This window comes from Glycine soja, chromosome 9 (genome assembly GCF_004193775.1).
Source record: "Glycine soja cultivar W05 chromosome 9, ASM419377v2, whole genome shotgun sequence".
Lineage (NCBI taxonomy): Eukaryota > Viridiplantae > Streptophyta > Magnoliopsida > Fabales > Fabaceae > Glycine > Glycine soja.
The window spans coordinates 16,394,412-16,421,022 of NC_041010.1; positions in this window are offsets into that span (position 1 = coordinate 16,394,412).

Consider the following 26,611-nt stretch of genomic DNA (forward strand, 5'->3'; position numbering starts at 1 on the left):
GCAAGTTCGACAGTATCGGGATGACGTGTCGGTACTGATCATTTTCAAATTTTTGCAGGTTCCGCTGGCAGGAAGGTTCACTGGCCGAAAGGTGTTTCGCTCGAACGAAATTAGTGTCTTATCTTTACTTCCCTTTTATCTCCAATAAAAGACAAGTAAAGAGGGGCAACTGTCATACCCTAATTTCGTCCGGGGACCTTTGCTTGGTGGCATGCAACTTTCATTTGACCATTTTGAGGTACTTGACACCCATCGTTAGGCAATTCGTGAAGTTCCGTGACATGCCAGAACTCAAAAGGAAGCATCGTTGCACAAATCGTGAGGTTCCGTAACATTCCGTAAGTCGAAAAGGGGATGATTATGTAATCCGCAAGGTTTCGTAACATTACGGAAAGAAAACAAGTATCGTTACGAAATTCGTAAGTTTCCGTAACTTTACGGAAAAAGAATCACCAAAAAAAGGCAGGGGGTGTATTTAGTAAAAGTGGGGGTGCAAATAACAACCAGGCCCACTTGGGCCCTCCAGAAGATTCCTCCAGAAGGTGGTTGCTTCTGGAGGAAGCCACCTTGCTCGCCTATGTAAATTGTATCAAACTCCTCCAATTTATGGTTATTTTGTAGTGTTGTAATCCCTTTTTGTGAGGTTCTAGAGGTGGAGGAGACATCCCCACTACTTGTATCTCTTTAATCCTTCATTTTTCTCTTCTCTTTGTTCTAAAGGAAGCTTCCCAGATATGGAGAGCTAAATCCTCTGTTGGTTCTTCCTTGTAGGTACTTGATGTAAATACTTCTATATCTATTTAATGATGTTTTATGTGTTCTCTGTGCTATCAATATGTCATTTCAGTGTGCTTTTTCCTTGATCGTGTAGATGCATGCTTTGTTAGGATCATTCAACAGTGAAAATTGGTCTGATTCTTAGAACTTGATAGGACAGGGCTAGTTTATCATATTATCACAAGGGATCGGGGTACAATAACCTAGTTGTTTGCATGTTTGTCTTAATTTGGTTCTGGTTGAGTTTAGTCCAGCAAGAGAAATCCGAGGATGATGCTTGATCAGGATTAGGCTAGACTATCATGAGAAATCGGGGTTTAGCATTTTAGGAGACACCATAGAACATATGAGCATTGTTAAGTAGAGAATATCCTTTTAACATTAGGCACCTAATAGGAAGACCAATGTGTTGTCTACTTGTCTTTACACATCATTACTCACGTGATTTTCCTTTTAATAGTTAGTTTACATACTTGTGCATAGTTGACACATCTCTTTTCATACTAGACACCTATTCACTGAATATAGCTTTACCAATTAACACAAGTTTCCCAAGAGTTCGATACCCGGTTCTTACTGTTTTTGGCAACGTTGCCAGGGAACTTCTTTCTGTTTGAAAAGTTAGTTCAGTCCTAGGTGTCTATTCTTTATTCTTTGATAAACTATGAATATTTACTTTCTATTCATATTTGTTTTCCTCTTGAACTGGATAACCATTGTTGCTATTAGTGTTTTATATGCATAGATCTCCCACAGGCAATTTAGTTCCTCTGGACTTGGAGATTAAAGCTACGTTGAGAAGGAACAGAGTCGAGAGGAGAAGAAAATTACTGCAAGACAGGAGAGTAGCGTCAATTCTTGAGGAAGAAACTCATTTTTCTAATTCTTCATCATCCAACTCACCATCATCAAGGGAATCTGCGGCTTATTTACTAGAAGCCATTTCCATGGCTGATGATCACCAGCAAAGAGTTACCCTTGAGGACTATTCAAGCAGTTCAATGCCACAATTCTTTACCAGCATTGCACGTCCTGAAGTGCAAGCTCACAACATAAACTACCCTCGTTCTTTGATTCATTTAATAGAGGGGAACTTATTCCAAGGATTACCAAATGAGGACCCCTATGCACATTTGGAGACATTCATTGAAATCTATAACACTGTAAACATTGCAGGCGTGCCAGATGAAGCCATTAGACTCAGTCTATTTTCATTTTCCTTGGCAAGAGAATCCAAGAGGTGGCTCCACTCATTTAAGGGTAACAGTCTAAAAACCTGGGAAGAAGTTGTTGAAAAGTTTCTAAAAAAATATTTCCTAGAGTCAAAGACTGTGGAAGGCAAAGCTGCAATCTCTTCATTTCATCAGTTCCCTGACGAGTCCTTGAGTGAAGCGTTAGAGAGGTTTAGAGGTTTATTGAGAAAGACTCCCACCCATGGGTTCTCTGAGCCAATTCAATTGAATATGTTTATAGATGGGCTGAGACCACAAACCAAGCAATTGTTAGATGCTTCAGCAGGGGGGGAAATAAAGTTGAAGACCCCTGAAGAGGAAATTGAGCTAATTAAGAATATGTCAGCCAGCAATCATGCCATTTTGCGCAACAGAGTTCATCAACCCACAAAGAAAAGCTTGTTAGAACTATCATCACATGATGCTTTATTGGCACAAAATAAGTTGCTTTCTAGGCAACTTGAGATTTTAACAGAAACACTTGGTAAGTTGCCAACTAAACTGTCTATTGGTCAACCTACACATTCTTCTGTTTTCCAGGTGATGTTGTCGCAACCTACCCTTCGGCGGGAGGGCGACGCGTGACTTGTGGGTGCGTCTTCCAAGAAAGGAATACGTGCGGAGTCGCCACCAACGTTTATTTGAGGAAAACGTCGGAAAAACCAGAAAAGACGTGGTCTACGAACTTTAAGTGAAAGGTTCGGGAGTTGTATTTACGCACGGGGAAGGTATTAGCACCCCACACGTCCGTCACAAAAGACGACAGCCTTTAATCAAATGTGCAAATATGACTTCAATTTTTGTTATTTTCCCTTTTTACGTTCTTATGTCTTTTTATGCCTTTTTATATTTTTATCTTTCTGTGGTCGACAAGGGTGTTTGCCTTTGCTCCTACGTATTCCTTAATTGTGATAAGGAAATCAGACCTACGTAGTTCTTTGAGAACAAAGTGTTTGGTTAAGTTGTTTTTATCCTTTTTTGCAAAATATGTTTTTATTGAATGAAAGGTCATTTAAGGCGTTAGACCATTAAATGATCTTTCGATTCTTTTTGAAAAAAGAGAAAACATTAAGGCATTTGGACCATTAATGATCTCTTGTTATTATTTTTTACAAGAGGTAATAAAACTACGTGTTGATTTTAGGCCTTTTTTTTAGAAATCTATGTTTAAACAATAAAGGTGGAAAAGACCATTATAAGGCGTTGGACCTTAAAAATGGCTTTTTAGGTGATGACAAAAGTTTGATTTATGAATTGATTTTAGCCTTAGTTTCACTTTGGTTATTAGTCGATTCGACTAGAAAAGGGAAATCCCAAAGAAAACGTCCGATTGATTTTTTTTTATTATTTTACTAAAATATATTTTTGATTATTATATTATTATTTTGCCTCTTTTTGGTTTTAAACGTGGTTACGGCATGACCGAACGGTCGGAATTCATTTTAACAGAAATTAAAGGATGTTATAATACAAATGATCGGTGGAAATTTATTTTATTTTTTATTAGGCGAGAAAATGACTTAAATAAATGACTAAAGCACGTCAAAAGGGGTACGAAAAGTAAATGAAATGGAAATAAAAGCACGCGGAACAAATGAGGACCACTAAGGGTACATAGAATGAATTGAAAAGTTCGATTTCGGGAACTTACCGGTTGCAGACCAAAGAACGACGAAGAACGATTGAAAATCTTTGCGAAATCACCCACGGAAACGTCACGGAAGCGCCTCAACTTGGATTTTCTTCATAGAAACAACTTTTCTCACTAATTTTAAGTGAATCTCAGATACCAGGAGGGTTGAAAATTTTTGTTCTTCCCTCCTTCCCCTATTTATAGGAAAAGAAAGGAGAAGCTTGCCACCCAGCTCGCCCAGGCGAGCTAGGTTGCTTCTTCCAGAAGGCACCGCCTTCTGGAGAACTTCCTGGAAGGCCCAAGTGGGCCTGGTTGCTATTTGCACCCCTTGTTTACTAAATACACCCCCTTGCCTTTTTCTGCTAATTCTTTTTCCATAACGTTATGGAAACTTACGAATTACGTAACGATACTTGTTTTCTTTCTGTAATGTTACGGAACCTTACGGATAACGTAACCATCCCTTTTTTGCCTTTCGGAATGTTACAGAACTTTACTAACACTTCCCTTTAACTTCCGGCATGTCACGGAACTTCACGGATTGTGCTACAATGCTTTCTTTTGACTTCCGGCATGTCTCGGAACTTCACGAATTGCCTAACGATGGGTGCCAAGTATCTCGAAGTGGTCAAACGAGGGTCGCATCCCAACAACGGATGGTCCCCAGACGAAATTAGGGTATGACAGTTGCCCCTCTTTACTTGTCTTTTATTGGAGATAAAAGGGAAGTAAAGATAAGACACTAATTTCGTTCGGGCGAAACACCGGTCGGTCGGTGAATCTTCCTACCAGCGGAACCTGCAAAAATTTTGAAAGTGATCAATACCGACACATCATCTTGATACTGTCGAATTCGTTCCTCTTGGTTGACACAAGGCGCAGAATGACCATAATGTGTCTCTGCATGTCTTTGGAGACGATCGAGCTTGGGTGGCAAGGCGCAGAATGACCATAATTTGTCTCTGCGTGCCACCAGACATGATCGCCTCTGGATGGCGAAAAGGTGTGGGGAATGACCATAATTTGTCTCCGCCCACCTCTCGACTTACTGTCCCTGAATGACAAAGGGCGCAAAATGACCATAACTTGTCTCTGCATGTTTATCACTCAGCTTGCTGCTTTTGAATGACAAAGAGCGTAGAATGACCATAACTTATCTTCGCGCGTTTATCACTCATCGAGTCTTACAGATAGCAAAAGTGTGCGGATGACCATAATTTGTCTCTGCATGTCATCGGGCCCGCCGCCTCTGGATGACAAAAGTGAAAAGTGTGGGACCAAATGGTTCCCGCATGTCATCAGGCCCGCCGCCTCTGGATGACAAAAGTAAAAAGTTTGGGACCAAATGGTTCTCGCATGTCATCGGGCCCGCCACCTCTGGATGACAAAAGGGCGTAGAAGATGACGTTAGTCTCTGCGTGCCATCGGACACGACTGTGTCTGATTGGCGAAAAAGTGTGCGGAATGACCATAATTTGTCTCTGCATGTCATCGGGCCCGCCGCCTCTAGATGACAAAAGGCGCAGAAGATGATGTTAGTCTCTGCATGCTATCATGCTTTGAGTCGTAGAGATACCAAAAGAAAGTTTATACGGATAATCACTTGGGCATTTCCGCCTGTCCCCTAACTTCACGGGTTAGTACTGACAGAGGTTGTCTGCGCGGAAGATGACGTTAATCTCCGCGTGTCAACGGGCTTGTGGGCCGTGATTGACAAAGGGTGCAGAAGACGACGTTACTCTCTGCGTGCTATCATGCTTTGAGTCTTAGAGATAGCAAAAGAAAGTTTATACGGATAACCATCAGGTATCTCCGCATGTCACATAACCCCAGGGTCAGTATGACAGAGATTGTGGGGCGGCCGACAAAAGCGAGGCTCTTGCTCCTATGTATCCTCAGTGAGGAACTCAGACCTACGTAGTTCTGGATAACTTGTGAGACTAAAAATAGTCTCGATGTTTTCTTCACTATAATGCGAACATGCCTTAGTAAAGAGACAAAACTTCCAACTAATCAGAGCAACATATGCTTTTCGGATGAAAAACAATGTGTCTACCGGGGAAGGGGAGTATGCTGATAAAATCTTCTCATAACCATAAATGAGATTTTGGATGTTAGCATTTCGTTTCTAAATGACCATTTAGAGGAAACACTGGGTTCAACAAAAATAGAAGAAAAATCACTCGAAGTGTATCAATCTCACACAGGTAAGTGTTTCATCCTAATTCCGAACCATAGATATACCATGACTTGATTTTGCAAATCATTTCCTATCCAATCAAAGATTGCATGCGTGATCATGGATCAATAGGACTTTTTCTTGGGAATGGTGTTTTTTTGGTGGGAACTTTGGCTTTAAGTGTTCTTGGCCTTTTCCTTTTCTATTTTTGTTTAGTGTGAGGTGAACAAGCCACCAATGCACAGGATTTTGGTTGGCAATCGAAGGGAGAGGACCACTTTAGGTCATGGTTTCCTTTCCTTTTTTGTTTACTTGGTGGTAACTCTGTATTTGTTCAGATGTTGTTTGGTCCAAAGACCTTTCTGCATATTTCTTCAGTTTTCTTTCGATCCTTGATCGGGAATTTTCTTTCCTTTCTTTTTTTTGCTTTTTCTCAATCTTTGATTGGGAATTTTCTCTTTTTTGTTTTCTCCCACTCTTTTTGATTGGAAACTTTTCTTTTTTGTTTTCTTCCGAGGGCAAGGATTGACATTCTCACCCTGGGTCAAGGTTTATGGTAAGTTGGGATTTTGGCTCAAGGCTTGTAGAATGGCTGGACATGATATATGTCAGGGTTTGGTTTGGTTCAAGGATAAAAGGGGATGTCCCACATTATTTCCATGACACAAATGCAACAATGATGATTTGGAAATTTATGCAAAACTAGTCATGCATGCACCTATGTGGACACTTAAGTGTCGAAAAATTTTGGTCATGTGATGCTAGAGCTCATAATTCATTCTCTCCACTTTAGTCAACCCAGTGTTTCCAAAATATGTTCTTTTATCAATTTGTGCATTCATCCGAGTCTATTTTGAGTGTTCGGGAAAACTTTTCACAGCATTTACACTTCAAATGTATACACATTTTTTTTCAAAAACTGGTTATGATCAGTGAATTCTTTCAAAGAAAAGTTGGAAGTTATCCTTTCTTACTTGCTCTCTTTTCCTTTTCCTCTCTCTTTTTTTCTTTTTTTTCTTTTTCTCTCTGAAATGGTCGTGCGGACGAGGGCGCACACTACCTACTTACGTCTAACCACAAGGTAAACGAAAAACGTATGAAATGGCAAGTCGCAAAAACGGCGACGAAATAACTGAGAGCCATAATGCCAAAAATTTCTAACATAAACGAACGATAATAATAATAATGTTAGTAACCATATGAACAAAATAGAAAATAATGGTGTCAACAGCAATATAGACAATAACAAAAAAATGTCAATAGCAAACTAATAAAAAAAACAGTAATGCCAAAAAAGTGGGGTGACCTCGGTCACGTAGCTCCGCTTCCTCCCAAGAAATCGAGCAAGTTCATCATCTCCTCGTCCATGCGGGCCTCCTCTACATCGCCGGGAGCTCCTGCAGGAGCCTCCCCTGCCTGGGCCTCGAGCCAATCTCCGGGCCATGCGACCTCAGCCCTAAACTGATTTGGAGTAGGGCATGCAAAAGGAGCAAAACCCTAGCCTGCTAACTGAGGCTGAGCTGGTAGAGACACTCATGTATCTGCACCTGCCCCCAGTGGTTGGCCTCCTGTTGGCGAACCAAGTGTTGTAGATACTGCCCCATGCCTAATGATCCAGCAGGATTAGCCTGATGAGGTGGTGGCGGTGCATCTGTGGCCTGCGATGCATCACCCTGTGCCTGCCTAGGCGAGCAATACTTTTCAATGAAGGCACGGGTGATCGGCGGTCGGATCGCCTTACTAGGAGTGACGGGAACCCCGAATGACTAGCAGAGGCCCGTGATCAATGTTGGAAACCCCAGGGCCCTGTTAGACTTATCCGGGTCTAGAGGGTGCCTGGTGGGTGGCATACCTGCAAATAAATAGATGGTGTCAGCAATCAACTGAGCCACGTGAATGCTCATCCGTGTCAGGATGGCATACACCAGCTGACACTTCGGCAGAGGAAGGTCGGAGTTATGATCACTATGCAGGACATTGCCGAGCAGCAATGTCATCCACATCTGGGTGAAGGTGGTCATACTGGTGCGCATGATCTGCACCCGCCTCCCTGCAGCGGTCTGGGAGAAATCCTGACCCGGTGTGCATAATAGGTGGGCAATGGCCTCTTCGTCGAACCCATCAGCCCTGTTCCTCCTCTGACTAAACTCGCACTCCTGGCCTTCCTCTAACACTAGCGGGTCACCCAGGAACTGGCTGAGGGCATCTGCATCAAAGGGAATCCACTGACCCCTCACCCATGACCGCATGTCCCACACTCCCTCTTCTGTGGGCCAAGCATTAGCATAAAACTCCATGACTATATCTGGGTCAAACTTAGCCATGGGAGTGACCAGCGACGTCCAATGTCGGTGAGCTATCTCCTCCTGAAAATCTGTGTACTCATTGTCCCTGAGCTGGACGCGTCTCTCTCTGTGGAATGACCATCCTTTGATGGCCTCGAAACGCTACTAATGCTCGGCGCTCTTGAAATGGTGGCTATCAAACTCGGGAGCGGCACTGGTCCCTTCACCTTTGGCGTCCCTCCTAGATCTCTTCGTGGAAAGCTTTTTCGGAGCCATTTCCTGCGAGGACAAACATTTGGAAAGTTAATTTACAAGGAAATGCAATTTTAAAGCAAAAACGGCATGCTAATCTTTTCGATTTAGAACAAACTTGTGCACACATTCCTTTAAAGAAGAACATTTATGAACGTGCATACGCGCAAAATATCTTGCTATTTATATCAATATACAAGAACATTCTAGCTACCACACATATTCTTTTGAAAAGAATTCATATATGCATGCTCAAGGTATTGTGCCAAAAATACACATGTCCATATTCAAAGTATTTTGCTACCAAAAATTACATACACACATTTGAAGTATTTTATTAACATACAAAATTTTTTGTTGTTTTATTCACATATATGCACATTGGAGAGCCAATCTCATGTCATGCACACACTTGCATTTATTTGAAAAGGAATTTTCATGTCGTCTATCTACACTCAAAAGGCAATTCCACATCATATATTCATTTTGGGAAGCATTCTCATGCCACATCCAACATGTGTACATTCATAAAGCGCTTGACCACTTATTCAACATGTACACGTTTTATTTGAAGGGTATTTGTCTCTTGCTACCTATTCTATATATACATGTACATGGTGAATAACATCTTTACACAAACTAGGCAAACATCATGGTGCAGCCCCAACAAATCAGCCGTGGCCTAAAGGGAAATCCCTATTTTAATGCCTTCGTTTTTATGTTTTCTTGCACTCAAAACCAAAGGCTTGGATTCCTAGGTCTAAGTCCTTAATTTGGGAACTTATTTTAAACTCTACATGCTGTCACTATACACACAAAACAGCCCTACAATCCAAAGTTCACAAAACCATGCCCAAATGTCATTGAGGCATTTCACCGAGCACTCGGTGGCACATGTTTAGGCATGAATAGCAAGGGAATGGGGGCAATGTGGCATGCCCCATTGCTTCAGAATGCACCATAGGTCTAGGGCCATCCCTTACAACCCCCTAACTCAAACCAATCAAGCATGAAACAAAGCCAAAATGGCCCCACAGATTTGGGCACATTCACACAATTTAGAGCACCAAAAGAAGACCAAGATACATCAATGGAAAGCTAGAAAGCTCAAGAATGAGATACTTACTTGTTGGAGTGAGTAGAAGTATCAAAAATGAAAGCAAAATGCAACCAAAGGTGGCTTGGGGGAGCAAAAACAGCATGTCCCGTGGCTTTGCGTTTTTTGAAAGTGGGGGGGGGGGGGAGTTTTGGGTGAAGAAAATGTTCCCCTCCCCGTCTTTTAATCCATCTCGTGCAGGGGTTGCTCACCCAGGCGAGCTAACCTGTACTTTTTTTTTTAGGGAAGACATAAGTATGGCTCTTTACGGGTCGGCGTTTGCTTACTCGAACCCCCTTAGGGTAGATTAGGCATCCAATATTTACTTTAAAGACACAACAGTAATAATTACTGGGAATTTAAAGGATACTAGGCTGGCTCCCAGCGGCGCTTTCAGTTTGTCCTGAGCTGGGCAAGGGACAACGATCTATCGATCATGACCCTAGCCTCTACTTGCATTCGTCCCTAAGTACCTGAAAGTAGGAAATGACATTGCGCAGCAAACTATGGCCGCGTCACCATTTTACCTTGATTGGTTTCTGCCTTTCGCTTCTTCCCCTGTTATCACAAAATATGCATGCGTATGCGTATGCATGAGTGTTTTCAAATGCAACAATCTTTTTAGTGAAAGCTGGTCAGGTTCAGTTTTAATTAAGCGCTTGGGGCATCCCATGGACTGAGCGAAAAGGCTCAGGTTATCACAACCGCACATGGTTTAAAGCACACAAAGTGAGGACTGAAGTCTCAAACTCATATTCTCTTCTTTTAAAAGACTATGACGAGAAATATACAGCAAACAGGAATCCCTGGGGGAAACCATGAAGAACACATAAATATAAAAGAACATGCAACGACATCTTCAATTGCCCCAGATTCCAAGCGTGGTATCGCATGACAACATCAGAGTTCGCAAGTAAAGGTAGCTCCTCGCCATCCATGTTGGTAAGCACCAGGGCCCCTCCGGAAAAAGCCCTTTTCACAATGAAAGGCCCTTCATAATTCGGGGCCCACTTCCCTCGATTATCCTTAACAGCGTGGGACATCTTTTTCAGCACAAGGTCCCCCTCATGGAACTTGCGCAAGCGCACCTTCTTGTCAAACGCATTCTTCATTCTTTGTTGATACAGGCGCCCATGGCTCATGGCCGTCAAGCGCTTACCTTCAATAAGATTGAGTTGGTCATAGCGTGTTTGAGCCCACTCCGATTCTTCTAAGCCTGATTCAGCTAGTATCCTCTGAGAAGGGATCTCTACTTCAAATGGGAGTACCGCTTTTGTTCCATAAACCAAGGAATACGGTGTTGCCCTAGTAGAAGTTCGTACAGAAGTTCGGTATCCATGCAAGGCAAAAGGCAACATCTCCTGCCAATCTTTGTATGACACTGTCATCTTCTGAATAATTTTCTTAATATTCTTGTTGGCTGCTTCCACGGCTCCATTCATCTTTGGTCGGTAGGGCGTAGAATTATGATGCTGGATTTTCAAATCCGCGCACATTTCCTGCATCATCTTGTTATTCAGATTAGTGCCATTGTCAGTAATGATCTTCCTAGGGAGTCCATACCGACAAATCAGCTCCCTATTTATGAATTTGACCACTACACTCCTCGTGACATTGGTGTAGGAAGCCGCTTCGACCCATTTGGTGAAATAATCTATTGCCACGAGAATGAAGCGATGATTGTTCGAAGCCTTGGGTTCGATGGCCCCTATGACATCTATTCCCCACATGGAAAAAGGCCAAGGGAAGGACATGACATTTAGAGGATGTGGCAGAGCATTGACATTGTCCGCGAACGCTTGACATTTTATGGCATTTCCTTACATGGATGCAGCAATCACTTTCCATGGTGAGCCAGTAATAACCTGCTCTCAGGATCTTCTTGGCCATAGCATGCCCATTGGCGTGCGTTCCAAACGAACCCTCGTGGACTTCCTCGATCATGTGGTTCGCCTCTTTGGCATCCATGCATCGCAAGAGAGTCATGTCATGGTTTCTTTTATATAGTATGCTCCCGCTCATGAAGAAACCGGCCGCCAATCTCCTCAATGTCCTTTTATCATTGTCGGAAGCCCTCGGTGGGTATTCTTTGCTTTCAATGAATCGCTTGATATCGAAATACCAAGGCTTATTGTCTTGTTCCTCTTCTACCTGACAACAATGCGCAGGTCTACCACGACACCAGAACTCAATGTATGGTAGGTCCCCATGCAGTGTTAGCTGGAACATGGACGCCAAAGTAGCAAGCGCATCCGCCATTTGATTTTCCTCCCAGGGAACGTGATGAAAGGAGATCTCATCAAAGGAATCAGCCAACTCCTTGATATAGGCTTTGTAGGGTATCAGCTTGGGGTCTCTAGTTTCCCATTCCCCTCTTAGCTGGTGAATCACTAGTGCTGAGTCCCCGTATACTTTGAGCAGTTTGACATCAGAGTCGATTGCTACCTGGATGGCCAGGACACACGCTTCATACTCAGCCATATTATTGGTGCAGTCAAACCCCAGCCTGGCTGTGAAAGGTATACATTGATTGTCTGGAGAGACCAATACTGCTAAGGCGCTTTCTTTTATCGCCTTTTGGGTGACGTAAACTATATCAAACTCGGATAGCAAGACTTGCCACCGGGCGATCCGTCCTGTGAGAGCAGGCTTTTCAAAGATGTACTTAACCGGGTCCATCTTGGATATCAACCAGGTGGTATGGCTCAGCATGTATTGTCTTAGACGGTGGGACGCCAAGACTAAAGTACAACACGTTCTTTCGAGCAGGGAGTAATTCATTTCACAGGCCGTGAACTTCTTACTCAAGTAGTAGACAGCACGCTGTCTCTTCCCAGACTCGTCATGTTGCCCCAGCATACACCCCATCGACTCGTCCAAAATCGTCATATACAAGATGAGAGGCCTTCCGGGTACCGGCGGCATAAGCACAGGAGGGTTCATGAGACACTATTTGATCCTTCCAAACGCCTCTTGACAATCCTCGTTCCAGCGGACGGTTTGGTTTTTGCATAAGAGTTTGAAAAACGGCTCACAAATAGCAGTGAGCTGTGATATGAATCTGGAAATATAATTCAAACGTCCCAAGAAACCTCGGACTTGCCTCTCGGTACGGGGTTCTGGAATCTCAAGGATGGCCTTCACCTTTTCGGGGTCCACCTCTATCCCTTTCTGGCTTACGATGAAACCTAGCAACTTCCCTGATTTGACCCCGAAGGTGCACTTAGCGGGGTTTAAACTCAATTGATACTTCCTAAGCCTTTCGAACAACTTCCGCAGGTTGACAAGGTGTTCCTCCTCGGTCTTAGATTTGACAATTATGTCGTCCACATAGACCTCGATTTCTTGGTGCATCATATCGTGGAACAAAGCTACCATAGCCCGTTGATAAGTTGCCTCGGCATTCTTGAGTCCAAAGGACATCACCTTGTAACGGAATGTTCCCCACAGGGTGATGAAGGTAGTCTTTTCCATATCCTCCGGCGCCATTTTTATCTGATTGTAACTGGAGAACCCATCCATGAAGGAAAACAAAGCGAAATTGGTCGTATTATCCACGAGGATATCGATGTGCGGAAAAGGAAAATTGTCTTTGGGACTGGCTCGATTCAAGTCTCGATAATCCACACACATATGCACCTTTCGATCCTTCTTAGGGACTGGAACAATGTTGGCAACCCATTTTGGGTACCGAGCGACAGCCAAAAAACCAGTGTCAAATTGTTTCTTTACCTCTTCCTTTATTTTCAAGGATGTCTCGGGCTTCATCCTCCTCGGTTTTTGTTTTACCGGGGAACACTCGGGATTTAGAGGTAATCGGTGCTGTACAATGTCAGAACTCAAACCAGGCATATCTTGGTACGACCAAGCAAAGATGTCTCTGTAGTCTTTTAGTAGGGCTGTCAATTCTTCACGGATGGGTGTGGTCATACCTGTGCTTATCTTTACTTCTTTTTTCCCATTGTCGGTTCCTAAGTCCACTAGTTCCGTCTCTTCTTGATGAGGCCCCATCTCTTGGTCCTCATGGGCGACTATCTTCTCCAACTCTGGGGGAAGTCCCACATCCTCGTCCTCTTCATCCTCCGTCTGATTTGTTTCTTGCTCGAAATCGATGGTCGGGTCCCAGGTATTAGTACCTTCGAGGGACTCGTCGTCAGATCTGGCGTTTTAAACGTAAAGAAATAAATATGCAAATGGATGAGAATGGGTAGAGACGTAGGAACAGATGAAGAAAGATCTTTGTATTATAAATTTATGAACAAAAGACATAAAGCCTTAACAAAAGGAAACTCTAAAGACTAGGCCCAACTATAGAGTTTAAAAGCCACAAAAGGTTACATTATGCTTGTTGCGTAAATGTCCGGGCGCTCCTCCACTCGCCAATTTCCTAGTCGGAAACTAGGAGGGCATGGTCGTACCAAATCCAACCCACTCGGCGAATCATCTTCGCATATCGCAATGAGTTGGCCTTCGTGTCGTGGACCCGCACTTATAAAGCTCCTACTGATGTGGCAGGGCGGGCCTCCTTCGACTTCTTGTCCCAATCGCGAGCCTTGACCTCCGCTGTTCCTTCCTGCAATGCTTTTTCTTATGTCCGCTTGTGTGGGTTTATAGCCTAACCCAAACTTCCCACGGTTTCCTCTGGCGCTTATCAGACTGGTTCTGTCGCCGTTGTCTTTGCCTAAACCCATTCCGGGCTCGTAACCATTCCCCAACATCACTCGGGCCACCATTACTGCCGTATCGGATAGGAAAGGTTGCCCAGAGAAGGAATCTACAAAGGCAATGCTTACCACCTCAAAAGACTGGAAGGCTGTTTCTAATGACTCCTCTACGGCTTCCACATATGGCATAGAGGACGGACAATTCACTAAGATGTCTTCCTCGCCCGATACGATAGCCAAATGCCCCTCTACTACGAATTTCAATTTTTGGTGGAGTGTAGAGGGAACAACTCCCACCAAGTGGATCCACGGGCGCCCCAAAAGGCAGTTGTAAGCGGGGTTAATGTCCATTATTTGAAAGGTAACCTGACAGGTATGGGGGCCTATCTGTACAGGGAGGTCGATCTCTCCCCTAACCTCTCCCTAACCTCTCGACGGGTGTCGTCGAAGGCACGGACTACCATGGAACTTGGCTTTAGATGGGAAGCATTAAACGGTAATTTCTCCAAAGTGCTTTTGGGCATTACGTTTAAATTGGAACCGTTATCGATGAGCACCTTGGCTACGACGTGGTCCATGCACTTGACTGATACATGCAAAGCCCTGTTATACCCTCTTCCCTTGGCAGGGATTTCTTCTTCGGCGAAGGCGAGATAGTTGTTGGTGGTGATATTATTGACGAGTCCTCCAAAGCCCTCTACAGAAATATCTTGGGCCACATAAGCTTCGTTCAAGACCTTTACTAGCAAAGCTCGATGAGGCTCAGTGCTCATGAGTAATTCCAAAAGAGAGACCCTGGTTGGGGTTTTGTTGAGTTGTTCAATGACCTTGAACTCACTCTGCTTAATAATGCGGAGAAACTCGCTTGCTTCCTGTAGCGACACTTCCTTCTTGCCGCAGCCATCCCTTTTCTCTGGAAGACCTTTCACAGGAATATCCTCATTCGGAGTGAGGGTCGTCTTGTCATTTTGTTCTTCCACCATCTTTGCCTTCCCTTTAACATTTGCGGGTTTTGTCGGCAGGTCGGGGGGTACAAACACGCGACCGCTGCGGGTCACACCACTCAGCCCCGTGATATTGGTTACCTTGGCCGACAACGAGCTGATGTCGGTGGCTTCTTCTTTCCTTTCACTCGGAGGTGTATACCTCCACGGGACTGCGTGGCTGTTTTGGTATGGGAAAGGAACAGGTTTAGCTACCGAGGGGTATCAGGGCTTTTGTGAAGCTGCGTCCTTGGTGAAATATATCACCAAAGGTTTAGGCCTTCCAAAACTTCTCTCATCTGCGGACTGCATACATATATGCTGCTCTTCCATCCCCTCATCACTCACATCTAGTCGGCCTTAATCTATCATTCGTTGCAACAATTCCTCCACTGCTAAACATGTTTCCATGTTATGTGGCTCGCCAGGATGCAACAAACAAGAATCCTCTTCATGCCCACCGTGGGGAATTACACCTCCCTTTTGTAGGGCCTCATAGATAAACCTCCTAGGGGTCGCCACATCCTTTAAAGGCTTAGACCTGCATGGCCTTTCTGACTCAATGGCATTAACCGCTCCCCCTCCATGATTGGCGAGCGGGCTTGTTTTTACGTTGGGCCGATCCTCTTGAAATGTCAGCCATCCGGCGTCTATCAAATTTTGGACCTTGTATTTAAGGGCCAGGCATTTTTCGGTGGAGTGGCCTGGGGTTTTCCCATGGTACGTGCAAGTCGCGTCATGATCATACCATTTTGGGAAAGGATGTTGGTAGATCGTCCCAGGAGTTATTACGACCATTTGGTTGGTGATGAGGGACGGTAAGAGGTCTTCGTACGTCATTGGGATCGGGGTTAATTCTGGAATTGGCCTCGAGGGAAAGTTCCTCATCGCGTTGGAACCGGCACCAAAGTGGGCATTGCCGGCCGGGCGAGTCGTGGTTGGAGCCGGAGCTTGGGGGGCCTCCCTCTGGATGGGGGCGGGCGCTCTAGGTTGTGCAGGTGCTGGATTGGAGGAGTTCCCGACGCGAGTTGAGAAGCTCGGATGATGTTGCGCGTACTGATGTGTACCATGAGAGGTCTGCGGGGGCTTGACCCATGCGGGCGCCGAAGTGATGGCATGGGTATCTCCTTCCTTCCTTTTTGCCCCAGTTGTTCCTATTCTCTTAGCATTGGCACTTGTGGAGGAAACGTAATCGAACTTCCCTCTTTTCAACCCTACTTCAATTCTTTCCCCAGCGAATACCAAGTCCGCGAAGCTGAAAGGCATGTAGCCTACCAACTTCTCATAGTAAAACACTAGTAAGGTGTCTACCATCATGGTAATCATCTCCTTTTCGACCATGGGAGGGGCCACTTGTGCTGCCAGTCTCTCCACCGCTGTGCGTACTCTTTAAAGGTCTCACCTTCCTTCTTAAACATATTCTGTAGCTGAGTGCGATCGGGAGCCATATCGAAATTATATTGATATTGCCTTAGGAAAGCAGTAATCAGGTCCTTCCAAGTACGGATGCGGGAAGCTTCCTGATTAGTGTACCAAACAACCGCGGCTCCAACCAAGCTATCTTGGAAAAAGTGTATTAACAACTTCTCATTCCTAGAGTGTGCCCCCATCTTGAGATGGTTCTTAGGACAAGTCGTCCCTTTATACTTGTCGAATTCAGGCACTTTGAATTTTGGGGGGATGACGACATCTGGTACCAAGCAAAGATTTGTCATGTCCACGAACAGATAGTCACCAAAGCCTTCAACAGCCCTCAATCTCTCCTCGAGGAGATCGAGTTTTCTTCTTTCTTCGGTCGTCGGAGGTGGTCCTTCTGTGGACAAAAATATTGGTTGTGCTATGTGTCATACCCTAATTTCGTCCGGGGACTATTGTTTGATGGCATGCAACCTTTGATTGACCGCTTCAAAGTACTTGGCCCCTTTCTTTGTTTTGTAGCTCATTACAAGCCTTAAGTGAAAAACCATGATCTCATCCTACCCTTAAGGAATTTTGGAGCTTTGGAATTGTTTTGGGAATAAGTGTAGGGGGTATGTTTCATTGGATGATATGTTTTTTGTTGGCTGTAACACCCTGATATATATCTACATAATATTAGTAATTATGTTTGATGTTTGATATTTTGTTGTGTTATTTTATCTGTAAGTATTTTCGAGGAGGTGAGTTTAGTTATTAGAAGGGTGTTAGTAGTTAAAGCATTAGCTTCTCAAAGAAGCCACCAAGAAGCTTCTTGAGGAAGCATCTTAATGAAGCTTCTTGAGGAAGCTACATGAGCTGTCTCGGTAAAAACACTACCCAGCCTTCGTTAACCGTTGGATCTTTGAGAACTTTGGTCTTCAGCTTCACAAGACAATTTTTCACAATCTTACCGTTGGGATCTTTGAGAAGATGTCAGGAGTGTGCGCGAAGCTTCCGTTTCCGAGAGCATTTCTCACTTGAGCGTTTTTAGCCTTTGCTTTCGTGTAGCTTAGGAAAAACACCATTTCTTCTTCTTTCTTTCTTCCAAAGCCATTTCTAACGTCCCAAGCACTTTCTCCATCACCCACAACCACCATTAGCCACCACAAACCACCATAGTTCTCCGTTGAAACCCCACACCGAGAAGAACCCTTCAACCGAAGCGGAATCTTCCTACTTGGCTCGTGGTTTTGGTAGAGAACGAAACCCTAATCTGACTTTTCATTTTCCTTCGAGGTAACCATGGTTCTACGCTTGTTTCTTGTTAGTTTCAGCTTGTCTTTGTATCTTTTCTGACTTTGAAACCGTCGTTGCATGTTTTACGTTTCCTTTGAAAAACCCTAGAGAAAGAGACTTTGTAAATGTTATCCTTTCATGAAATGCATGTTATTTTTGTAACCTACACTGAACCCCGATCACATTGGCATGGTCGGAATTTCCAAATGATGTTCCTTTGTAAAACCCGAAATGCTCTTAGCTCTTTCATGTAGTGATGTGGGTGTTTGACCTAGAGCACCTTTACTAGCTTTGTTTTTTGAAATCCATATTAAGTCTCCTTCGTTTTGGTATGGTAGAGGATTGCGTGGAACCGACGAGCAAGGACGAAAAGGAATCTTCAAGCGATGCGACGAGGAACCCGCGGGGTAGCTCACGATAGGTGAGGGGAGTTTATTATAAAATTTACTGCTTTAACACCATAGTTAGGGTCAGGGAACCTAGCTATGAGGATATCTGTCTGTCCCTGTTGCATGCTGATTTTTCTTTCAAGAAAATTATGTTTTTTTAACTAATGGGATGCGATAAAATTGTTATTGATATGTGTCGCAACCTACACTTCGGCGGGAGGGCGACGCGTGACTCGCGGGATGCGTGTTCCACGAAAGGAATACGCGCGGAGTCGCCACCAACGTTTATTTGAGGAAAATGTCGGAAAAACCGGAAAAGACGCGATCTACGAACTTTTAAGTGAAAGGTTCGGGAGTTGTATTTACGCGCGGGAAGGTATTAGCACCCCACACGTCCGTCACAAGGGACGGCAGCCTTTAATCGAATGTGCAAACATGACTTTGATTTTTACGTTCCCTTTTATGTCCTTATATCCTTTATACCCTTTTTATATTTTTTCTCTTTTTGTGGTCGACAAGGGTGTTTCCCTTTGCTCCTACGTATTCCTCAATTGGGATGAGAAAATCAGACCTACGTAGTTCTTTCTTTGTCAAGTGATTCTTTTTACTTTAAGAGGTGATCATTTTAAGGCGTTGGACCTTAAAAATGATCCATTTTTACTTAGTGAGAAAATGAAATGACAAACTTCAAAAGCCTATTTTTATGGACGAGCTTGACTAGGCGAGTTGATTTTAGCCTTAGTTTCACTTTAGTTATTAATCAATTCGATTAAGAATGAGAAATCCCAAAGAGAAAACGTCCGATTGATTTTCCGCTTTATTTTACTAAAAGATGTTTTTTTTTTATTATTATATTTTTTTTTTACCTCTTTTTTGATTTCCAACGTGGTTACGGCACGACCGAACGGTCGGAATTCATTTTAACCGAAGTTAACGGATAATACAATTCAAACGTTCGGTGGAAATTTATTTTATTTTTAAGTTAAGCGAGAAATGACTTAAGTAAAATGGCTTAAGCACGTCAAGAGGGAGTATAAAAAGTAAACAAAACGAGAATAAAAATGCACGAAACACAATGTGGACCACTACGGGTACATAGAATGAATCGAAAAGCTTGGTTCGAGGTACTTACCCGTTGAAGATCGAAGAACGATGAAGAACGAATGAAGAACGTCGAAGAACGGTCGAAACCTTTGCGAAATTCTTCACGGAAAACGTTACAGAAACGTTTCGGAAGCGCCTCGGTTTAGATTTTCTTCACGGAAACAATTTTTCCAAGCAAATTCGAAAGAGAGAGAAGTGCCAAAGGGGCTGAACATTTTGAAACAGCTCCCCCCTCCCCTATTTATAGAAAAAAGGGAGGTGCTTGCCGCCCAAAGACTTAATGAAGAAGATTTCTAAGCGCACCCGAATTACTAAGTTCACCCCCCTTTTCGTATTTTACGGAAAAGTTACGGAAGCCTTACGGAACTGTTTTCGAATTTGATTTTCATCTTTTTTCTCTTCCCTTTCACCAATGTTAAGTGGAATATGCTTACCCAAGGTTTTCGAAAATTTTACGGAAGTATTACGGAAGCCGCGGAAGCCCCGAAAACCATTTTTCAAAAACGTGGAGGAGCTTGCCGCCCAGTTGCTTCCTCCTTAAGCAACCCAACTTCCAAAATGTTCTGGAAGGGCCTAGATTTGAATTGCTATTTACACCCCTATCTTGATAAGTTCACCCCCTTACCTTTTTTGGTGATTCTTTTTTTGTAAAGTTACGGAAACTTACGAATCTCGTAACGATACTTGTTTTCTTTCCGTAATGTTAGGGAACCTTGCGGATTACATAATCATCCCCTTTTTGACTTACGGAATGTTACGAAATCTCACTTAATTATGCAACGATGCTTCCATTTGATTTCCGGTGTGTCACGGAAACTTACGGATTGTGCATCAATATTTTTTGGTTTTCCGGCATGTCCTGGAATTTCACAAATTGCCTAATGATGGGTGCCAAGCACCTCACAAGGACCAAAGAAAGGTCGCATGTCATCAAGCAAAGGTCCCCGGACGAAATTAGGGTATGACAATATGCATGCTGGTTTTTTAGGAGAAATTATGTTTTGACGAATGGGATGCGATATATATATATATATATATATATATATATATATATATATATATATATATATATATATATATATATATATATATATATATATAAGTCATGATGAATCAAGATTGATTCAAGGAGTTTTGATGATAACAAAGATGATGACATTCAAGATTGAGTCAAGAACACTTCAAAGATCAAGAGGAAATTTGATTTCAAGAATCAAGATTCAAGATTCAAGAATAATCAAGATCAAGATTCAAGACTCAAAGATTCAAGAATCAAGAGAAGACTTAATCAAGATAAGTATTAAAAAGTTTTTCAAAACATTGAGTAGCACAAGAAGTTTTCACAAAATCATTACCAAAGAGTTTTACTCTCTGGTAATCGATTACCAGATTATAGTAATCGATTACCAGTGGTTTTAAAATGTTAAGATTTTCAAAATTCAAAATGAAGAGTCACATCTGTTGATGTGTAATCGATTACACCTTTATGGTAATCGATTACCAGTGACTGTTTTCGAAAAATTCATTTCCAAAAGTCACATTTCTTCAAGTGACTTGTTTCTGAAGATTCTTTCAAAAGTCATATCTTTTTAAGTGATTAGTTTTTAAAGGAATTGCCAAGAGTTACAAGTTTTGACTTGAGTCATCAAGAAACTATAAATATGTGACCTCGGCATGAAACATTTTAACAATCTCATTCAGATCTATCATCTCTTTCAATCATTCTATCTTTCAATCTATCTTTCAACATCTTATTTCATTTCTTTTAGAACTTTCTGGTTTCATCTTCTCTTAATCTTTCTAAAAGTTTTTGTTCAAAACTTTCTCTTCCAAGAAAAGTTCTTTGTTCAAAAACTTGTGTTATTCATCTTTTTCATTCCCTTCTCCCTTTGCCAAAAAGCATTCGCCAAGGGCTAACCGCCTGAATTCTTTTTGTGTCTCTCTTCTCCCTTTTCTAAAAGAACGAAGAACTAACCGCCTGAATTCTTTTGTGTCTCCCTTCTCCCTTGTCAAAGAATTCAAAACGACACAGTCTAAGAATTCTTTTGAATCTTCCATTTCCCATAAACAAAAGATTTCAAAGGACTAACCGCTTGAGAATTCTTTTGTTTCCCCCTTCACAAAGTTTCGAAGGACTAACCGCCTGAGAACTTTGTCTTAACACATTGGAGGGTACATCCTTTGTGGTACAAGTAGAGGGTAAATCTACTTGGGTTGTTGTGACTGAGAACAAGAGAGGGTACATCTCTTGTGGATCAGTTCTAGTAGAGGGTACATCCACTAGGTTGTTCAAAGAGAACAAGGGAGGGTACATCCCTTGTGGATCTTTGCTTGTAAAAGGATTTTTACAAGGTTGACAAGAAATCTCAAGGACCGCAGGTCGCTTGGGGACTGGATGTAGGCACGGGTTTTTGCCGAACCAGTATAAATCTCCTGTGTTTGTCTTCTTCTTCCCTACTCTTTTAATTTTCGCTGTGCACTTTAATTATTGCTTTTACTTTTTGTAATATTAAGAAGGATAGATTTTTAATTAGTAAAGGTTCGTTAATAATTAATTCAACCCCCCCTTCTTAATTATTCCGAGGCCACTTGATCCAACAGTTCATACGTTGGATATTGTGTATAATCGTGGGGGGCACTATGCACTGACCTTCCAGGGTCTTTGGCACTAGCTTTTGGCCACGATCATACGTCGTATGGAGAGTATGTCATGGGGGGTAGAGTGCACTAACCTTGTCGGATGGCCCAGACGTGGGTAACTAGCGTGGTTAAAGAATCTAAGCATTTCTGAGGGGATTCTTAGGCGCTTTAACTGGTCCATGGTCTTTGGCACTTACTTTTGGCCTTGATCATAGCTCATACGACACAGGAAATAGAGTAATTGTGGCCAAGTGTACTTTGTACTAGGGGGCTTGTCACCTGGTAGAGAACACCTTTGGGCTCCCAGGCTGATCACCTATGGGAGGGGGGATGTTACGTGCACACTCGGGTGGTCTCGACAAACTCAGCACAGTTCCCTAAGTGAGAGTGTCATGTGGACACGCTTACGCTATTTCCTGAAATTTGGTTGTTGTTGGTACGTACCACATTTCATCTGAGTGTTGAGTCAGGTGCATGCATCATTCTGTGCAGTCTTGATTGGGTCCATGAATGGATGATGAGTAATTGTTAGATGTGGATGATGAATATTTGTTGGATATGAGTGTTGATAATGAATGTTGTGTATGTTCATCATGTTTGCCTATGTTCCCTGCTAATTGCGGTTATTTGGAATTGGTATTGGTTATTTTTATAATGAACTCACCCTTGCAATTTTGTATCGTGTGGTTGATACCTGTGATGATCACGAACCTTGTTCGTGGGAGTAGAATGACAGTGGCAGGGTGCAGGGAGTAAGATTCTGGTGAGGAGCCGCCGAGCCGACATGATGACGTTGGCATTATTTTGGGAGGGAGTTGTGTTTCGTGATCAACTCCTCCGTAGTTGGTTTTGAAGTTTTATTTTGTTGTATCAAAGATGTAAAACTTGGATTTTAATTATATTTATGAACATATTTAATTTTCGTTTATGTGTATGACGTGTACTGAGTTACTATTTCTATATAATTATGTATATTCACTTAAGTAATGGCGTGTTGTTGGATGAATGCATGTTGTGACCAAATTACTTCAGTTTTCATGAGCAAAACTAAAGGAGTTTTTTTATAAAAAAATTGAAATTATCGTATATTAGAGTGTGAATATCGTAGCGACGAGGCGGGTCGTTACATTGGCTATGCTTGATGATGTATTTTTTGCCATGCTTGATGAATATACATATATTGCCTAATTGTTGCTTTATTTTTCAAATATTCAAACTGCTTTCAAATGCTGATTTCCAAAAAAAATGAAAATAAAAAAAAGAGAAAAACAGAAAAAGAATGAAGTTGAATAAATGAGATTTTGTTTTGAGGACTTAGACTGGTTTAAGGGCTTGGTTTATTTTGTTTTGGGTTTACTTTTTATGCTTAATTTTTAATTTTGGTTTTGGGGTTTACTACTTTTACTTAGTTCCCACTTATTCCCCATTGCTCCTCTATTCCTTTGAGTTTTAGCTACTTATCTCATACTTTCCTCTACCTTGTCCTTGGCCCCATTACAACCTTAAAAGACCTTTTGATCCTCATGTGCATGTGTTTGTGGTGTTTGGTTGTCAATTTTAGAGTCTTGCCAAGTCGATGTGGTGTTTGTTTTTCATGGGTGCTCTGAGAGTAAACAGTAGCCTATACACTTGAGAGATAGAGTGCATATCTTGTGAGGCTTTATTACTTTTCATTCAATTCTCGAGCTGATTGACTACCTTGCCTTGTTTGAGGTGCTTGGATGATTTTCATGACTGTCCTGATTCTTTAACTCTTTACGTGTTGGATGTTGCCCATTCCTTTCATTCCTTGAGATTCATTGAGAAATATGTAAATGTTTTTGTGTTTGTTTGTCTCTCCTTAATGTCTCTAGATTCGTTCCTTGCTCTGCTTTTTTATTTTGCGTAGGAGTGCAAAAGGCTAAGTGTGGGGGAATTTGATGTGTCATTATTTTCTCCTATTTCTTACCCTTTTTATCACCATTTTAATTACTGATTAGCCTTAATTGTCAAATTAATTATGCAGTTTTATCATTTGGGCCTACTTGACTAATTTTGTGTTTTAATTTAATTTCAGGAGAATTATAAGCAATTGGGTTTGGATCCGAAATTGAGCTGAAACGGCTTAGACTTGAAGAGAGCAGACAATTTTATTTGTCGTCCAGCTTTATTTTATTTCGTTTTGGGGGTATTTTTGTAATTGGGCCTCCAGACCTTATTAGGCCTAAAAATCAGATTGTAAGCTTTGATACCTAGTGACTTTGAGTGAGCCCAGTTGCTAGGCTGGTTACTGTTCACGTAGACAGATAGAGGGTTTCATTTTGAGTTTTCGTGCTACTGTTCACGTAGGGTTTCATTTTCGTTTCTGCTTCATTTTTGTTTCTGCTTGAAATTTCATTTTCGTTTTCTGCTTTTAATTCTAGTTTCGTTTTTTTCTCTGTCTTCTAATTTCATGTTCATTTTCTATCCTTGGTTTCCTCTTCGTTTCTGCTGTTAATGGAAGGCTGAATCTCTAGTGTTGTTTTCTCTTGAGGATTAAGCATAGCTCTCTTTGAGGTTCTGTTATTAACATTAATTTCTAATCAGTTTCCCCCTTTTACCGATTATTCTGTGTTGTTGCTGATATTAATCCATGCATGCTTAATGCCTGATTAATTGTCTCTATGCTTAATTAACGTTCATGCTTAATGGACATGTGAGAGGAATTAATTGGTGTATGTGTTGCTTAATCACGTAATGACAACATTGTGTTAATTTTCGCTTAGTAAATTAATTTCGGGTTGGATTAAGTGGTTGAACTGATTAGGGATAAATTCTCATAACCTAGGATAAGAGACTTGCTTTTGAATCAAGGGGAAACAACACGTTTTAGTTCTGTTATTTCTTTAATTCGAGTTTGCTTGTTGTTGAATTACAAAAACAACCCCCCCCCATTTCATTATTGTTTTATTATTACATGTTATGAACGTTTGTTTGATCATTGCTCGCTGGGAGACAACCTAGGATCACTTCCTAGATACTGGATTTTAATGTTTATTTGATTCGGGTACAACCTCGATCAATGACTGAACATGATATTTATGGTTTGTGATATATGACTAAGTGGTTTGGATTTCAATTTGGTTTTATTCATGTTTTGCTTTATGTATGTTTTAGAATCATTTATGTTTGTTTAACAAATTATGCTTTGTGTATGTTTTAAATTATTCATGTTTTACGAACTTTGGCCTTTTTTATGTTGCCAAAGGGGGAGAGAAAAATGGGTATTTTAGAAATCAAGATATTATATTTTCAAAGCCTTAAAATTAAACATAAATTCAAAAAGAAAGGGGGAGAAAGAGATGAGTGAACGGTAGAACAAAATTTGTATGTATCCTCTTGATTTCAGGATTGTCATCATCGAAAAGGGGGAGATTGCGGAAGCAAAAACTTCCAAGATTATTTTGATGATGCCAAAGAATCAAGAGTTAAGCAAATTCCAAAGATTCAAGAATCAAGTTTCAAGAATCAAGATTCAAGATTCAAGAATCAAGTTTCAAGAATCAAGATTCAAGAACAATCAAGATCAAGATTCAAGAACAATCAAGATCAAGATTCAAGACTCAAGATTCAAGAATCAAGAGAAGACTCAGTCAAGATAAGTACAAAAAAAGTTTTTCAAAACATTGAGTAGCACAAGAATTTTTCACAAAATCTTTTACCAAAGAGTTTTACTCTCTGGTAATCGATTACCAAAAGGTAGTAATCGATTACTAGTAGCCAGCATTATTTTCAAAACTGATTTACAAAGCTGTAATCGATTACCATAATCATGTAATCGATTACCAATGTTTTAAAACGTTAGATTTCAAATTTCAAGAGTCACAACTAGTGATAAAACCTTTTCAAATCATTTCAAACTTGTGTAATCGATTACACAATACTTGTAATCGATTACCAGTGTTTCTAAACATTTTGATTTTCAAATTTAAATACAAAAAGACACATCTGTTGATGTGTAATCGATTACACCTTAATGGTAATCGATTACCAGTGACTGATTTCAAAAAATAAATTTCCAAAAGTCACAATTCTTAAAGTGACTTGTTTCCGAAGAATTTTTCAAAAGTCACAACCTTTAAGTGACTAGTTTTCAAAAGAGTCACAATCTTTTAAAGTGATTAGCTTTAAAGAAATTGCCAAGAGTTACAAACTTTAATTTGAGTCATCAAATGATTATAAATATGTGATCATGGCATGAATTTCAATAAGGTTTTTACAGAACTTTCTGATTCATTTCACTTCATTTTTCTAAGAGTTTTTTTTCAATACTTTCTCTTTCAAGAAAAGATCATTGACCAAAAACTTGTGTTATTCTTCTTCTTCATTCACTTCTCCCTTTGCCAAAAGAATAGAATGACTAACCGCCTGAATTCTTTTGTGTCTCCCTTCTCTCTTTCTAAGAGAATTCAAACGACTAACTGCCAGAGAATTCTTTATATTCTTCCCTTCCCCTTAAACAAAAGATTTCAAAGGACTAACCGCCTGAGATATCTTTTGTTTCCCCTTACAAAGATTCAAAGGACTAAACGCCTGAGAATTCTTTGTTTTAACACATTGGAGGGTACATCCTTTGTGGCATAAGTAGAGGGTACATCTACTTGGGTTGTTATACTGAGAACAAGAGAGGGTACATCTCTTGTGGATCAGTTCAAGTGGAGGGTA